The sequence below is a fragment of the Leptidea sinapis genome, chromosome 17, assembly GCF_905404315.1.
Source record: "Leptidea sinapis chromosome 17, ilLepSina1.1, whole genome shotgun sequence".
Classification (NCBI taxonomy): domain Eukaryota; kingdom Metazoa; phylum Arthropoda; class Insecta; order Lepidoptera; family Pieridae; genus Leptidea; species Leptidea sinapis.
Genome location: NC_066281.1, coordinates 13,677,175 through 13,695,828, shown reverse-complemented (window position 1 = coordinate 13,695,828; position 18,654 = coordinate 13,677,175). Strand labels below are relative to the sequence as shown.

At 41.0% G+C, this 18,654-nt stretch overlaps 1 pseudogene; it reads right to left on the bottom strand.

Annotated features, from left to right (window-relative positions):
- Positions 1-2,221: 2,221 nt before the first annotated feature.
- Positions 2,222-10,172, bottom strand: LOC126969184 (uncharacterized; annotated as a pseudogene).
- Positions 10,173-18,654: the final 8,482 nt, after the last annotated feature.

Genomic DNA, 18,654 nt, shown 5'->3' with positions numbered 1-18,654 from the left:
TCTTGAAGGACAGGACCTATCCATCATCTGGCTGCATGTAGACTGCGTTTACCATCCGCGAATATACGCATGCCTGTATAGGTCCCATAGCGGTAACGCAGAAACTGACCAGCTCCTCGAACACATCCAAATGGCTACAGATTCCGTGTTGGAGCAGATCCCCACTGCAGAGATCGTGTTTCTTGGCGATTTTAATGCCCACCACGCCGAATGGCTAGGCTCACGTACCACCGATCATGCAGGGAGATCTGTTCACGACTTCACCTTAGCATATGGTCTGACGCAACTGATTATTGCGCCAACGCGAATCCCAGATGTGCAAGATCATACACCTTCACTGTTTGACCTTCTGTTGACCTCACATCCGGACGGCTACCTAGTTTCCGTTGAGCCTCCTCTGGGATCATCGGACCACTGCCTGATCCGGAGCACCGTGCCGATCACGCGCCTAACACGGCCCCGCTTCTTAGGCTGTCGCCTCGTGTGGCACTGTAGGTCAGTAGAGTGGGACGAGATGCGGTGCTTTTTTGCATCCTACCCGTGGAGGCAGATCTGTTTTTCGCTGGGAGATCCAGATGCCGCTGCCGACGCTGTTGCTGATGTGGTACTGTAAGGTATGGAACTCTTCATTCCATCCACCTCTGTGCCTATCGGTGGCAGGTCCCAACCATGGTTTGATCTTGGAAAATGGCCTCTCGTCGAAAGCAGGAGTGCTTTCAGGCTTGGGCCAATGCGGTGGTATCCGTCCAACTACCGCCCCATTGCCTCCATTTCCTCCAAAGTAATGGAGTCGATCATCAACCGCCAGCTCTTGGGATACCTAGAGGGGCACCAGCTGATCAGCGACTGCCAGTACGGTTTCCGTCAGGGTCGCTCAGCTGGTAATCTTATTGCATACCTCACCTATAAATTGCCGCAAGCGGTTCAGTCGAAGGGAGAGGCGTTGGCGGTGAGTTTGGACATAGCGAAGGCCTTCGATCGGGTGTGGCATAAAGCGTTCATAGCAAAACTGCCATCCTATGGGCTTCTCGAGAAGTTGTGCAAATGGGTCACTAGCTCTTTGGCTGATCGGAGCATCAAGGTTGTTATCAACGGTGCATGCTCCGACTTAAAACCCATAAACGCTGGTGTCCTGCAAGGCTGCGTGCTATCCCCTACGCTATTTTTTCTGCATATCAATGATATGCTGCAAATCAGCAATATTCATTGCTATGCAGACGACAGCACAAGGTATGCGTCCTACACCTGCCGTGCCAACATGCCCCGGGATAGCGTGGACGAGAACCGGAACAAACTTGTGTCTGTAATCGAGACTATGCTTTGCAAAGTCTAAGAATGGGGCCGACAAAATTTAGTCCAATTCAACCCCAAGAAGACACAAGTTTGTGCGTTCACCACTAAAAAGTCTCCCTTCGTCGTATCCCCTCGATTCGAGATCACTCCTCTAACTGCCACAGCCTGTATTGGCATACTTGGCGTCAATATATCGAGCAACGTTCAGTTCGGTGGTCACTTGGAAGACAAGGCCAAACTGGCCTCAAAAAAGCTTGGTGTACTCAGTAAGGCGAGACAGTACTTCACTAAAAGCCACCGCCTGCAACTTTATAAGGCGCAAATTCGGCCTCACATGGAGTTATTCTCACCTCTGGGCGGGTGCTTCCCAGTACCAGCTTCTTCCATTTGACCGCATACAACGAAGAGCGGCTCGAATCATCGACGATCAAGTCATCTCCGATCGACTTGATTCTCTAGCATTGCGTAGAGATGTGGGTTCTCTCTGCTTTTACCGGATTTATCACGGGGAGTGCTCAGAGGAGCTGTTCGGGTTGATTCCAGCGGCTGAATTCCACCACCGGACATTACGTGCAAAGTACCATCCGCACCACGTAGACGTCTGGCATTCCACAACCGCGCGTTTTGTACGAAATTTCTTGCCTCTCACATCCACTTTGTGGAATCAACTACCCGCAGCGGTCTTCCCGAACAGATACGACTTAGGGACCTTCAAGAAATAAGCATACTCCCACCTTAAAGGCTGGCAACGAATTTCTTGACACACCTGTTGTTGCGGATGTCCATGGACGGTTGCCTCACCTCTCCCCATCCCGTGAGCCTCTTGCCCGTTTGCCCCCTCTCATATAAAAGAAAAAAGCACATAAATCAATATTCATGATTTATTATAGGGAGCCTTCTTTTAAGCACTTTAGCGCCTGTATTAGGGTCCGTTCACACAGACCGGCTCGGAGAGCATCGGCCTGCTTTTTTCTTTTCACACAGACCGGGTCGTATACGCTTGGAATTGGCCGGAGCGGAGCCGCCAACTATTTCACATCGACCGGCTGGAAGAGATCTGAAAGCGGGTGCGGTTGGATGTGCTCGGAGCCGGTCGGATGCGCTCGGAGTCGGGTGGATACACTACAAAGGCAGTGCCAGTATTCCGCGCAGTCTAAGTTTTGTTTTCGGTGTGTTAACGTGTGCTTTTCGAAACATGGATTTAGATAGCTCCGACGAAGAAATATATTTGTTAGCAAGATTACTTGAAATAGAACATAGGAAACGTAAGCGCAAGCGGAAACAAATATGGGTAAAACATATTTGGAAAAACAGACTAATCCATGGGGAGTTTCACACCATTTTCGAGGAATTGAAGAGAGATAGCCTAAAATTTTATGAGTATTATCGTATGGAATATTGGCAATTTTTGAAATTGACAGATTTGTTAAGAGTACATATAACAAAAAAGACTACAAATTATCGTTGCACCATTACAGCCGAAGAAAGGTTAACGGTAACTTTAAGGTAAATAAAAAACAATTATTTATACTAATCATGTTATTTAGATCACAAAATCACAGCCCTCCATTTATTAAGCATTGTTTACGTTAATGAAATGTAAATTACTTATACTAATCATGTTAAATAACACAAACATCTAAATAGATCACAAAATCACAGCCCTCCATTTATTAAGCATTATTTACGTTAATGAAATGTAATTAAATAGTACAGATTTGTGTGTGTTTAATTATTATTATTATAATTATTATTGTTTTTGATTGTTTATTATTTTGTATTTTGTGTGCTGGTATTGTACCCGTAAGTAGTCTGATCTGGATAGTTTTGAGGAATATAGGTTTCGTTTGACACTAGGTAAGTAGATTGATTAGTCGATGGCGGTGAATTTATAGACAAAGAATAATTCAAATCTGTACTATTTTCATACAGACTTAATTCAGCTTCATTAACAATGTTAAACACGCGCCTTTTAATTCGTGCTTGGACTTCTTTTGGGAATGTTTCCACTGTATCTGACATAGACAAAAAAAAATTACGTAATGCCTTGTCACGGGGTGTAGTATTTCTTTTTTCTTCAAGATACTCTTCGAAAACCGTAGCAACATCTTTGCTTAAGCGTGGTCTCTTTTTCGAGCCAGAAGTACTTGCAAGCGATTCAACTTCAGAATGGTCAGAACGTTAAGATGATGTCGATGGTGGTGGTATTGGTGTGCCAGGCTCTGAATCATCCGATGATAATGTTACATTAGATATTTGGTTTCGATTGCGAAAAAATGGTATTATAAAAGAAAGTTCTTTTTCAAATTTTATCAATTTGGACGTAGTTGCACCATCGCCACTCTTGCCTTTTCGGTTATAATAGGCTTTTCTGAAGTTATCTCGCAGTTTCTTCCAACGATCCTGGCACTGCGTCACTGGAAAGAACAGAAATGAAAAATTAATAACATAACTCTTTTTTATTTTATAGTTCGTTTTGGTACGGCAGTCTTATATTTCTATTTTGTGTGTTTGTTTTATTTTTACAGATTCCTCATCACTGGTTGCAGTTTCAAAAACTTGTCATTTAATTTTCGAATGGGAATTTCTACAGTTCATTCAATTATTCATGAGACAATCAGAGTAATTTGTGATGTTTTGATGCCCATAGTTATGCAGATGCCAGATGAAGAAATGTGGGAAAAGGTTTCACGTGATTTCTTTAATATTTGGAATTTTCCTAACTGTTTGGGCGCTATAGACGGAAAGCATGTCAATATACAGGCACCAGATAATAGTGGAAGCTTATACTATAATTATAAAAACTTTTTCAGTACAGTGTTACTAGCTGTGGTCGACGCGAAATACAGTTTTTTTATTGTTGATGTCGGATCATATGGTAAAAATAGCGACGGCGGAATTTTACAGAATTCAAAATTTTGGAAAAAACTCAACACCAATAAGTTAAAGCTGCCCCCAAATAAACCTCTACCTAGTACCACTGAAAGCTTACCACATGTTTTTATAGGAGACGAGGCATTTCCTTTGAGCAATAATATATTGCGGCCGTATCCAAGAGAACAAGCAAGAACAGAATTATCAAAAAAAGTATTTAATCTGCGTTTAAGCAGGGCAAGAAAAGTCGTAGAATGTGCATTTGGAATGCTAACTCAAAGATTTGAAATTTATCAAAAACGAATGAAAATTCAGCCGAAGTACTGTGATTTAATTATATTAGCAACTACATGTTTACATAATTTTTTAATAGAAAATCGGACGCCAGGACAAGAGAATGAATTTCACAGCAATATAAATTTATTAACAGCAATAACAGACAATAATAATGAAAACAGTTCTAATAGCGACGCAGTTCTAACCACAAGGAATAAATTTAAGGATTATTTTTCATCAAGTGGTGCTTTAGATTGGCAAGATCAAGTGGCTACGCGAGTTTCTTAAGTTATATTTAATAAAAATTGTCTACTACATAAGTATATTCTAACGATCAGATACTCAAACGAGTTTTTAAAGTAAGGGCGCATTTAAACTCATGTTATTCCTATTTTGACTTTGAATCTAACACGTCGCAGCACGAGTTTAAGAAGCCCTTGCTTTAAAATTCGTTTGAGTATCTGGGGGTAGGTGTAAAACAATGAAAACCTTACTTACCACTTATTCCGAGACATTTGCTAATTTCCTCCCATGCATTGTCTTTCATTATCCGATCGCTATATGATGGCTTGGTTATGTCAAATAAACACTCATATTTTGACACGAGTATTATTAATTTTTCATCATTCATCTTTTCGTACAAGTACGCACAACTATTACGTTCAAATGTTGCTATCAAAATGGCAGTCGGCGCGGCCGCAGCGGGCACGCAATCGGAGCCCATCGGCTGCGCGAGCGAGAAAGAGCACGCAATCGGAGCCGACAGGCTGCGCAAGCGAGAAAGAGCACGCAATCAGAGCCGATCGGCTGCGCGAGCGAGAAAGAGCACGCAAGCGGAGCCGGTCGGCTCCTTTTATTACTTCACACGAAGCGCGTTCAGGCATTTTTAATGACAAAAAAGGTGCAAATGCAAAAATAAACTTTACTACAATCACTCAAAACACTGTTTCCAACGTGATAAAAATCTGCTCTCCTCTCCGAGCCGGTCTGTGTGAACGGACCCTTAGAAGACTCCGCACTTACATAGTTTATTAGTTCTAAATAAGTAAAAGATGAAATTACAAGTTAAATATTCGAACAATAAAGAACTAACGAAGAACTATTTAAATATAAAAAATTCAAGCGGGTCTATATCTGAACAGGTTCCCAAAAAGCTCCTCTAGTGGATGCGAAATAAAACAATCCATACAAGACTAGAGATCGATATATTACCCAACCAAATATTTGAACCATACAAAATTTATACAAATATTGTTTGTGTGATTTAAATTATAACTAGCGCCATCTCTTATCGACTAGCAAGCAAAATGATCTATACAAATGAAAACTTAACTTATTAAATCTGAACATTCCGCCCACCATGGACAGATTGTCCATCTAAGTTCAAAGCAAACAACATAAAAAAGTACAATTTGTTTAACATTACCAGTCACCAAACCAAACAACTTGTATAAACCTCAAGTAAACTATACAAACTTGATTACAAAATACTCTTAAACTCTTTACAACCAAAATAAAATCTAAAACTAAATCTAAATGGACTGTATACATATCTGCAAAAATATTGTAAAGGTCTTAAACTGAGTTTGTAACATTAATTGTCTAAAAACTAGTTGTATAAAGTACACATTAAAAAGGAAAATATAAAAATCACAAAATAAAACTAAATAAACATAACCATAATTAACAAAAAAATATGCTGTAAGGGCCTAAGCGTGATCAATTGCAATCGGTACCAATTATTCGGTCACGGGTAAAATGCACAATTTCGAAATAGGGCGTTTAATAACGCTACTCCTGCATTTTAGACTTACAACGCGCGTAAGATTATCAAGCCCGGGATGCTTGTCCACAATGACACCGAAAAGCCATCTTGCCGGAGGAAGACCGTCCTCTTTAACTAATACCACATCTCCAATTTTTGGTTCTTCTTCCTGACGACTCCACTTGTGTCGTTGGTGGAACTGCACCAAATATTCAGATGACCAACGACGCCAAAAATTTTGTACAAGTTTTTGTGTAAGTTGCCATCTACGAATAGTGCTGATATTTGACTGTTCGAAGTTACAGTCAGGTAGAAGAACAATTGGCTCGCCGATTAAAAAATGACCTGGAGTCAGCGGTTATGGATCACTCGGATTCGAGTTGGCCTTAAGAAGTGGCCTTGAATTAAGGCAAGCCTCAACTTGCGACAGCACTGTTGACAATTCCTCAAAAGTAAGCTTATTGTCGCCAATAACTCTTTTGAGGTGATGTTTTGTCGACTTTACCACTGCCTCCCACTATCCTCCAAAGTTCGGAGCATGCGGATGTATAAAGTGCCAGTTAGTGCCGTTATTGACTAGCCACTCAGCAATTTCATTAATGACGTTACATTGTTCCTCGTCAAAAAGTTTCCTTAAGCTAAGATACTGCGGTCCGCCATGTAGCGTTTTGAAGTGATCCGCGGTGATAAAGTCTGTGAGATGACATTTCCTAGGCAGCAATACTGGATGCCGCTTGTTATCACTGATGTCGGCATTCTTTAAACGTACCGCGTTCTAAAAATACCCTTCGCATCAATGAATGGAGTGAAGGAATAAAGTTTAATCTTCCTTTTTACGGTAGCGTTTTCAGTAAGACTGCATATCATTTCCCTAAAAGGCTCTTGTTGTAAATGATGAATACACACATTAAGTGCGTCCTGTTGAACTTCATGACTAAACCAAATATTGGCTTCCGTGTCAACCCATTTTCTTAGGCGTAAAAACGTCCTACAATAAGCTATGATGCGAACTGACTTTTCAGTAGAGAAATACTTAGTCCAGACTTTATTTTGTTCTCCCGTAGCAATAGCAATAGATAAATAGTAATGTGAAAAACCATTTTCTGCTTTTCTTCTGAATTACTATCCTTTCTTTCTTGATAACTGTAAACAATTATGTCGTCTCTTAACCATTTTAGCTCTTCTGTCCATAACCTGTGCTCGGTCAAATCTATAGCCCTTAAACACTTAGAGGCACAATCCGCAGGATTGTCCCTGGAACTAAAATGGTGCCACTCTGTACTCTCCGAAGCCAGTTTTATTTCCGAGACACGATTCGCTATAAATATTTTCATAAAACTTGAGTGACTACTGAGCAAAGCCAAAACCACCGACGAATAAGTCAAGACGAAAACGTTTTCTTTGGAAATTGACATAGCTTCAGCTACTTCGATCGACAGCTTGGAGAGTAATACTGCGTCGAATAATCCGGGTATGAATACTTGTTTTATAGAAGCCACCTTAGTTTTCAATGTGATGGCTCTAACGGCGAAATCCCTGTTTTTCTGCACAACTCCACAACAATCACAAAACCCATGGAGTTCTCTACAAACGTCAACGTCACTCGTTTGATTCCATCTAGGCGACTTAAAATCTTTTAAGGTCGGCAGACTCTTTCGATAAGCCATCCAGTCATTCAATAATTGAGCAGGTACTTCCTGATCCCACTCTACACTGGACATCCACAATCTCTGGATGAACATTTTCGCCACAACTATAGTTGGGGCTATCCAACCTAATGGGTCAAATAACCGCGAAATGTCTGATATCACTTTACGTTTGGTGATTGGTGTAGAGATGTCTGGAAGTGTTACAGAATACTGAAAAGTATCCGTATTTTTATCCCAACCTAACCCAAGAATTTGTCTAACTTCATCTACCTTTAGTTCCATTTTATCCTTGCCCTGTTTTCCCTTAATTTTGTGAGTTAATTCTGCGCTATTGCTCGACCATTTTTGGAGTTCAAAACCACCTTTATTCAATGATGATGTCATTTCTTCGTAAATTTTGTCTTCTACTCGTTCACCCACTGACATAAGATCGTTCTTGTAAATTTCCTTAAAAACTCGATCCTTTGTCAGGGTAATCTGAACACCTTCATCATAAGCGACTTGATGTAAGTTAATAATACTACCTGTATGGACCGAATAATCTAAACTGTTATCAGAGGTAACGTAACCCGACAAAATTCAACCCAATTTGGAATTTTGTGCCACGGGACACCCAAGTGGACCTCTGTAAAAACCATCCAATAAAATCTGGGCATAGACTTCGGCACCTAACAGTAAGTCAACCTTATTAGGTTGATTGAATGTCGGATCAGCTAATTTAATTATAGGGAAATTAGCCAAGGACTTGATATCAAGTTTCTTACCAGGAAGAAAACTCGTTATCTTATTTAAAACATGAGCCTTAACATCTATACAAAAACTGGGATCTTGAAGCGATTGAATTCTCAAATTTACCACCCACCGTGAGGACATTGAAGTGCCTCTGTCGCTTCCAAGCCCTGAGATAAGGCTCTTACTTGGTATTCTTTGCAGTCCTAGCAATTGAACCGCTGACTCCGTAATAAACGAAGCCTGAGATCCTTGATCCAGCAAAGATCTTAGTGTGAGGTCACCTGTTTTGTGCGACTGCACCTTAACTAGAGCCGTAACCAGCAACACTTGGCTATGGCTGGTCGCAAAACAGGAGACTACATTTATCGTCTCGTTATCCTGTGACGTTGTTGTAACATTAACAACGTTGTTATCAGTTGGTTGAGATAAAACCGGTGAAAAGCCAACTGATTGAGCTTTATTGGGATGTAGTAAGGAATGATGTTTTTTTCTGCAAATACGAGATTTAGTATTTTGACGACATGTGTAGACTGAATGATTTGTACCGAGGCAATTGTAACAAATTCGGTTAATTTTTACAAAATTACGGCGACTTTCAACATTTTCACCAGCAAATCGTTTACAATTACACAATTTATGTCCTTCTGAACAAAACGGACAATTCTCAGTGGCAACGTGCAGTGACTTAGTACTATTTATGTGTCAAGAAACTCTAATGACCTGAACCTTTGTTCTAGAAACTCTGTGAACTGACGCAACGTATCTGTTGCATCACTTATTTTGCATTCCCAATGTTTTCTGGACTCAGTGTCTAATTTTAAACTGATAATGTGGATAACTATAATGTCCCATGATGATACATCTACCCCAATATTTCTTAAAGCATTAAGACACTCAGTTGTTGTATCTAACAGCTCTTTAATAGCGTTAGAATTTTCAGAACTTAACGATTTTTGACCTATAAGACGATTTAGGATTGAGTTGGATAAATGCCTTTTGTTATTATATCTTTTATCCAACTGTGCCCAACATAAGCTGTAATTACTAGAAGTAATAGGTACGTATCTTAATAGTTGTTCTGCTTCCCCAGTTAAATTAGCTTTGAGGTAGTGCAACCGTTGTACATCATCTAAAGATTTGTTATTATGTACTAAAGATATAAATAAATCACGAAAACTGCTCCATTCCGTATATTTTCCAGAAAACATAGGTATAGATATTTTGGGTAATTTTACCGGGCAAAATTGATTAGTTTCGGAAACCTGTGACTTTGAAGGAACTGAAATAGTCTCAGTTTTCATTAGAGCTTCTCGCAAATCTGACTTATAATCTAAATAGCATTCCTCAGTAACACCGTAAACATCATTTGAACAATAACTAGATTTTTCATAAATATCCTGTGTGACTTCACAAATTATTTTACTATGGTTATCTACAAAAGTACTCCACTGTTGGTCAAGATTTTCCAATCTTGACTCAATGTAACATAGTGTTAGTCTAGATTTAGGTGTCTTTTTGAAATGAATTCTACCTTTTTCTATTTGATTTTTTAATTCTAATTGTAATTTATCTAAGTTTGCCATTTTAATGATTAATTTAAATTGTAAAACACCTTAAAATTAACAATGTTATTGTAAATAAAGTCTTTAAATTTATCACTGTAGATTCCTTGATTTTTTCTAAGATGAATATCGCACACAAAATATTCTAAGTGTTTGAGACTTCTAGGCAAACACGGGCATGGATTCCCCGTCACTTCACTTTTTGCCCTAAATCCAACTAAGTCCCTGGCTCAATACTTAGAAATTTTCTAAGTTGAAATTTTGATTAATTTCTCATAAGTTAAAGTAGATATTGAAAAAGTACTCACAATTTGTCGTCACTCACACACATAAACCACTTAACTCCTTGTTGTCGTCAGCAGTGACAGCTCCCCGCAACGCCCTGGACTGGAACCACTCACGAAGCGCCCTTTGTAGTGCTCCACGACAGCTTCAGTACTATAGACCGGACACTGATCACTGCACTCGCGAAGCGCCCTCTGTAGCGATCCACTACAGCTTCAGCACTTTAGTTCGGACACTAATCACTGCACTCACGATGTCGCGATTGTACTATTAATCCGACTCTGGAGGACCATGAACAGGTTCCCAAAAAGCTCCTCTAGTGGATGCGAAATAAAACAATCCATACAAGACTAGAAATCGATATATTACCCAACCAAATAAAAAAAAAAAAATTCAAATTCAAGATTTCTATATTTGGTATTAAATTGTAACAAAATTACTTAAATCTACTTATTAAAGCAATTTACAATTAAGCCTTATATATGTAGGTATCAGAAAACTTATTTCTACAACCCTATCTACGTATTGAGGGATAAAACTTTATTATGCTTAAAAAACTAATACATGAGGTTTGTGGGGGGGGGGAATCCAGGAAACTGGGAAAACCTGGCTATTTGCTATTGATATAACGTAATATTAACCTATCACTTAACCTAACTTAAGACTAATGACTAGAACTTAAAAACTAACTTAAAAACTAAGGTAAATAAATACATAGATATGTATACATACATATATAATATATAAATATAAGAGGGGTGTGGGGTGGGGGGGGGGTCTTGGGAAAGGGAGGGAGGGAGAGGGAATAGGAGGCCAGTTTTCGCCGTTATTTAATTCTTATAACTAAACCAATTTACAATATATTGGTTTTACATTTATTCAGACCTAGCTAGAACTCTGTGTGCGTGAGTGTGTGTTTGTGTATACGCTAGTGTTCTGTGAGCTCTAACCAGTTGTGATGTGGTAATGCATGTTTATAACGTTTTATGCTGAGGCAGTACTCTGTGAGTGACTTACGACTACAAGTCGACCGGAGGGCGGGGTTTATTCCGTCCTTCAGTCGGCGTAGCCCTCTGTAGAAGCTATGAGATATCTCTTGTATGTGTTGTTCTAGTGTTGGGATGTTTTTCTTTACATGAAGTCGTTTAAGATTTGTACGCGGGTGGGTCCGGTAGATGGTTTTAAGGGATCTATTTTGCACAGTTTGTAGTTTACGATAATTGTTTTGATTTGTGTTAATCCATACCGGACTTGCGTATGTCATGACCGAGCGTATGTACGACTGGTATAGTAGACGCTTGTTACTAGTTGAGAGAGTGGAATTCCTGTAGAAAATGGGTCTCAACAGGCTCAAGGCAGTAAGTGCCTTAGAGCGGGCGTAATTAATATGAGGCGTGAAGGAAAGTTTCCGGTCGAGGATAAGTCCTAGGTATTTAGCCTGTGACTGCCATTCGACCGGGTGGTTATTAATATGTGGCTTTAAAGAGATATTGAGTTTACGGGAAGTTTTGTATGAGAAAAGAACCGCCTCGGTCTTTGTGTCATTGATTTTAAGCTTCCACTTAGAGAAGTAGTTGCTTACACAATGTAGGGCTGTATTAAGGTGGGAGACTATAGATTTGATGTTCTTACTGCTGCACAGATAAGCTGTGTCATCAGCGAGGGCGAGGACCGTGTTCGGAGGTTTTGGGATGTCTCTCATATAGAGTAAAAATGCCCTCGGTGAGATGATGGAGCCCTGTGGAACACCTGCTACTACTGGATGTGGGGGGGATAAACTATTTTTGACTCTAACTCTAAGAAATCTATTCGTAAGGAATGATTTTATTATTCTACAATATTCAAAAGGGACTTGTGCTTCGAATAATTTGTGAACTAGGGCATCATGCCAGACGGTATCGAAGGCTTTCTCAAGGTCGAGTAGAACCATACCAGTCTGGTGTCTCAAGTTAAATTGGTGTGTTATATGTTCGACTACGCGCGCCAGTTGGTGAGTAGTCGCGTGTGACCTTCGGAAACCGAATTGTTCGTCAGGTAGGTTTGATTCTATAAGTGAGTTTATTCTATTATTAATTAAAATTTCTAATATTTTACTTTGTGTGCAAAGTAAACTAATTGGTCTGTAGTTCGCGGGGGAGGTGGGATCTTTTCCCGGTTTGTGAATCGCGGTGATTACTGCTGTTTTCCAGGACGAGGGAAAATAGGTAAGACGAAGGCACGCATTAAATATATTAACTAAGGTGTCTATTGCTTTTGAAGGGAGGTGTTTTAGAAGTATGTTCTGTATGTCGTCGTGCCCGGGGGCTTTTCGCGGTTTACAGGTTTTTAAAATTAATTTTACTTCGCGAGGTACAACTGGCGTAGGTGCGGTCGGTCCGTTTATTTTGTAAAGGTGGTCTAGAGACCGCGACACCTCGCGTTCGGTGTCGGGGTCGCTCAGATCCACGGTGAGTCTATGCTGTCGCTCGAAGTGTGTGCCTAGGGCCTCGGCCTTTTCAGCGTCCGACCGGGCGGGGCCCGAGGGGGTGCTGAAGCAGGGTAGAGGGGTGTGTACGTTTTTGAGGCGTCTCGCGAACTGCCAGAGGGAATTGTCGCGGGTGTCAAGCGATTCGAGCTTTTTGTTCCATTCGTTGGAAGTGAGAGATTTTATTTTAAAAGATATTTGGTTTTGAAGTGAATTAATAATCGTGTTAAACCGACGCGTATGGAGTCTCTGTGCGTGATGTCGGTATTGGTTTTTTAGTTTGATAAGTCTTGTTATGTCGTGTGGAAGTTTGTTTGTTTGTTTCGGTGTGAACGTCGGGATGTTCGCGTTACGGGCTTTGATTATAGCGTCCGTCAGTGTTTGTATGGCGTTGTCCACTAATTCGGGTCGGTGTAATTTTAAGGAGCCGGGGGAGGGGAGGGCTTCGTTAATATGTTTTTTATAAGTGTCCCATTTAGGATTACCGTATTTAAAAATAGGTCGCGAGATGCGCGGGATGAGGCTATTAATTTCGAAAATAATAGGACAATGGTCCGAGATAACGTCGTAAGTCAGTGGGTCTGTAACGTTAGTGATATTTTTGGCAAGGGTGAGTTGTAATTTAGCGGCAGAGTGCCTCGGGTTGGAGGGGAGGTGGGTCGCTTTGTCCGGAATTAAAATATTATATTCGTGACCTGCAAAGTGATTAAAAAGACGCGATCCATTGGAATTTGCTCGATTGCAATCCCAGTGTCTATGGCGGGCGTTAAAATCTCCGGAACAGATGACGGTGTTGCCGAGAGAGAGAGCTTTTGCGATGGCTGTCGTGATTCTACTGTCTTGCTTAGGGCAATAAAAGTTAACTATTGTGATGGGTGTCTGTCCGCGGTGAGACTCTAATCTAATTGCAATTATATCGCATATATCATGTTCCACCGGTGGGAGTGAATGATGCGATATATTTTACTTGACAAAAATTGCGACGCCACCTCGGGCGCGGTTGTCTGTCTGTCCGTCACGTCTGTAGCAGGTGTAACCGGGAATTGAAAAACGTCGTGCGGGAACGAGGTGTGTTTCTTGTATGAGTGTAATGTCGATGTTGTGAGTACCTAGGAAATGTATGAGTTCTCTTTTCCTACTCACAATACCGTTTATGTTAAGCGACGCTACTCGTAGAGGACGAGCAGTGCCAGTCGGGGGAGGGGTTGCCGTCTCTTCATCCATGGATGCTCAGGAACTCGAATACTGTGATGATTTGCTCCTCGTAGCTCATGCTGCGGCGGAGCAGAGGCTTCAGCTGACCTGCGATTTTAATTAATTTTATGATTTCATGGGTTGACATTTCCTCCGAGTCTGGCTCTTCGGTTGTTTCAAAGGCGGCTGAGTCTGTCTCGACTCTTTTAAAGCCACCTGGCATAGGGCCAGTGGGCCTAAGGCCTGGGAAGATTTGTCTTCCGGACTGGGTGCCCGTGAGGGGCGGCGGTCCGGCAGTGGACCGCGTTGTGGGTGGCTGAAGGCCCTGTGGCTGAAGGCCTGACGGTGACGGGGCGTTCCCTGTCATAACTGAGTTCCACCCGCGGCCGTTCGCCATGTTCGATTTGAACAGGCGGGGCTGGGGTGGTGCGCTTTGGCGGGTCTGGAAACGCTCCTGGCGCTCCTTGACGGCCGCAAGGTAGATGCGGCGTTGGGGGCACTGGCGGTACGAGGCCGCGTGTTCTTCGCCGCAGTTGCAGCACCGGACTGGAGCCTCCTCCTTCCGGTCGCACTCCGCTGTGAGGTGGGCTCCCGTGCACTTGACGCAGCGGGCGGCCCGGTTGCAGTTCCGTTCTGCATGTCCGAAAGTCTGGCACCTGGAACACATGGTGCCGTATTTATTATTTGGTTTGTATTTGTAGATTCGCACCGATTGGTGGCAAATATATTTAATTTTCCTGAAGGCACCGATATCAGTGCTCTTCGGGAGCGTCACTTGGTACCTTGGTACCAGTGCATCGCCCTTGAAGGCGACAACTTTCGTGGGTTTGAACCCCAGTTCTAGGAGTGCACTACCTAGCTCCTCTGCGGAGCTGTAGTACAGCCCTTGGACGACAGAGATGTGAGCTCTGTCGTCCTTATATGTGTGGAACTGCAAACGTTCCACACCTTTGAGCGCTGCAAGAGCCGATTCTTTATCAGCCTTAGTCTTGCAGGACAGCTGTGCCATATGTGGCTGGATGTTAAAATTAAAATTTTTAATGCCCGCGGCGATAAGCGCCGCTCGGCATCTTTCAAAATCGAAGTTCTCCTTAGAGATAACAATTGGAGTCGGCCTCGCCTGTGAGGGCTTGGCCGTTACCTTGGCTCCCGGTGTCTCCTGTACCGGGAGCGGCTTGAATACGTTGGCCGTTGCCAACGGCTTGGGGCGTCCGTTGTCCGGGCGCGGCTTGGCCGCACGCCGCCGCGTCACGGCGATCCAGTCCGGCAGTCCGCCGTGCAGCCGCTGGCCGGACTCCTGCTCCGGCGGCGAGGCCGGGCTGTCCACATCCATCTCGGCGATCACCTTCGCCGCGGGTTGCTCACCGGGGCTAGGGCAGCCCCTCTTCATGTCCTGCGACACAGAGTTCAACACACTAATTAATAAACTGCTACGAAACCGTTAAAAAGCGCGCCAAAGGGGCGCGTGTAATTAAAAATACTCGGAATTGTGCTAATAAGTTCAGCAGAAACCAGCGCGCAAACACGTCTCGTCCGTTCAAGCGCAGGTAGCGGAATCACCCAACCAAATATTTGAACCATACAAAATTTATACAAATATTGTTTGTGTGATTTAAATTATAACTAGCGCCATCTCTTATCGACTAGCAAGCAAAATGATCTATACAAATGAAAACTTAACTTATTAAATCTGAACAATATCAGTTACCCATCGTACGGAGCCAATAAACCATGAAGAATAAGAAGAATCAAAAGTGTTCTTATTTTCTTAATCACTATTCACTACGTACGTCACTATATTCGTTCTTATCCACGGAGTACTTTTAGTACGTTCTTAACTCGTCAGAAATCAGAGTACCTAGTAGTGTTCTGTGCACAGAGTACTTTTATGTAGTTAGAATAATTAAAAAATAATAATTTCGATACTTAAATTAGATACTTAAATTAGAGTAATGTCATAGCCCCGCACACCGCGGAACAGTTAAGACACATACTCGTAATCTTTTCGAATTAAATTCGCAAATAGTGGGATAAAGCGTATTTTTCCTCAGAAATACTACACAGTTTGTCAGTTAAGAAATACACCAACACCTAAAAAGCAAATCTATAACGAAAAGTGAAGTGCTGTGATTAATTAAACGTAATTTGTAAGGTTCAATGTGCAAAAAGAATCCAAGTGATTAGCAGTGTCGGCGTCACAGTGTACAAACCGGTCCAGCCAAGAGACAGAAAAATAGGTATAACAGAGACATCCATCACTACTACCATTTACTATTTTCAATTTGGATAAAAAATCATAAGTGGCGTTGTAGGTATATTTGAGGTTCTACTCAAACGCGATGGACGGAGTTCGCATCCCAGTAATCTAAGACATTTTTTTTTGTTTGTAACACATTGGCGTATTTCAGCTCTACTGAGCATCTCACGTAAATTTACTTGTAAATTTGCTACACATATAGTTGTTCAAAGACTACCATCAATATGTTTGCATGTGCTAGCTGTGGAGCACAACACTCTGACGGAACGGTATGCAGCGTCTGTAAGCAGCGATATGACTACCAATGCTCAGGTGTTTCCGAGGTGGGCTACCGCAAACTGGGTGACAGGAAGAACTCCTGGAAGTGTCCCAAATGCAAAACCAGCCAATCGGCAACCCCAGCCACCACATCACCGCAACCCCTTCAGCTGGAAAAAATTCATGAACAACTTAATAAAGTTATGTTCCAATTGACTCCGCTGACTTCCCTAGCGGAAGATATAAAAACAATAAAGAACGAGGTAACTAGTATGAAGGAATCGCTGGAGATGGCCTTCCACCTCATTGGCGTTCAATCAGAAAAAGTCAAAGACCTAGAATCTCGACTGATAACGGCAGAAAAAATAACGCTGGAGGTACCTGCTCTTAAATCGGAAATCGCCCGAATCAATCGAGAGCTACAAGATGGAGACCAATAATACCAAAATATAAACCAAGAGCAAATAATGTGGAGATAAGAGGGATTCCCCAGAAGAAAAACGAGAACCTATATGAGATTGCAGAGAAAATAGGTCAAATTTGTGATGTTCATATAAAGAAGGAAGAAATAAATTATATTGCACGCATACCAACACGAGCACCTAACACAGAAAAACCTATAGTAATCGCATTCAACTGCCGTTACTCTAAGGAAGAACTTGTAGCAGCTTCTCGTAAGAACAAGAAACTAAATCTAACCAGCCTCGGCTTCAGTACTGCAGGCAGCTTCTATTTTAACGACCATTTGACGCAGCGCAATAAAAATCTTTTGAGTAAAGCGAGAGCTCTAGCTAGGGAGAAGAATTTCCAGTATATATGGGTCAAGCATTGCAAAATAATGGCTAGACGATCAGACACTTCGCCAATATTTTTTATAAAATGCGAAAGCGATCTAACAAAAATAACATAGTTATTAGGCCAATTAAAACTAAAATACCTTTTCAACTGTATAAACTTAAACTTGACAGTTTGGGAAACATTACTAAAACTAGCTCTTATCATATAAATTACAAAATTAAAATACATTTATTCTCCCAACTCTGTGTGTTACTGGTAAACAAAAACAGACTAAGATGTTGTATTAATTCACCTACAATCACAATTAATTTAAATGGGTCAATATTTTATCGTTCCTTACGGGATGCTAACTACACAAATTGTTGTTATTTAAAATACTATTTTTATATAAAGATTTGCTTGAGACTTTTGTTATCAGCTAATAATAATGGCGCCTAATAATATTAATATCTACTATCAAAATACTCGAGGGCTACGAACAAAAACACACTTATTTAAAAGAAACATACAACTAAATTCATATGATGTTATCTCATTGACGGAAACCTGGTTGCTTAGCAGTATTAATGTAATGTAAAATACATTTTTGTTGTATTTATTTATGTAGTGAAAGACTTGGTCATTCCTTTAACTCACAATTAAATAATTTTACAGCAAACCTATCTCTCATAATCAATTCTTGTCCAAATGATATATTTATTATAATGGGAGACTTTAATTTGAGTAACATACAATGGTCACCTGGCTCTCATGATCACCCGGAACACTCAGGTGCCTCAGGTGAAGCACAGATATTATTTGTTGATACCATGTCTGAATGTAACCTCACACAATATAACTTATGCCATAATATTAATAACAGAGTCCTAGATTTAGTACTAAGTAATGCTTACCTTGCAGTTTCTTCTTGTGATGACCCCTTGATACCAGAGGACTCCCACCATAAATCTTTAAGAATAATCTTAAATTTAGAAAATCGTAATCACCTAAAGACAAACAAAAGACAGAAATACATGTATGAACAAGGTGATTACGATAATATCAAATTAATATTAGGTAAAATGGCTTGGGACGACTATCTACTAATCAATCCCATAGAAGAAGCAATAGAAGTATTCTACAAAAATCTATATGATACTATAAACAAATATATTCCTCACAAATTTTACTCGCCCAATAACTTTCCACCATGGTACACCGCATCACTAAAAAAGGTCCTCAAAGAAAAATTCAAATTTCTTCAGAAA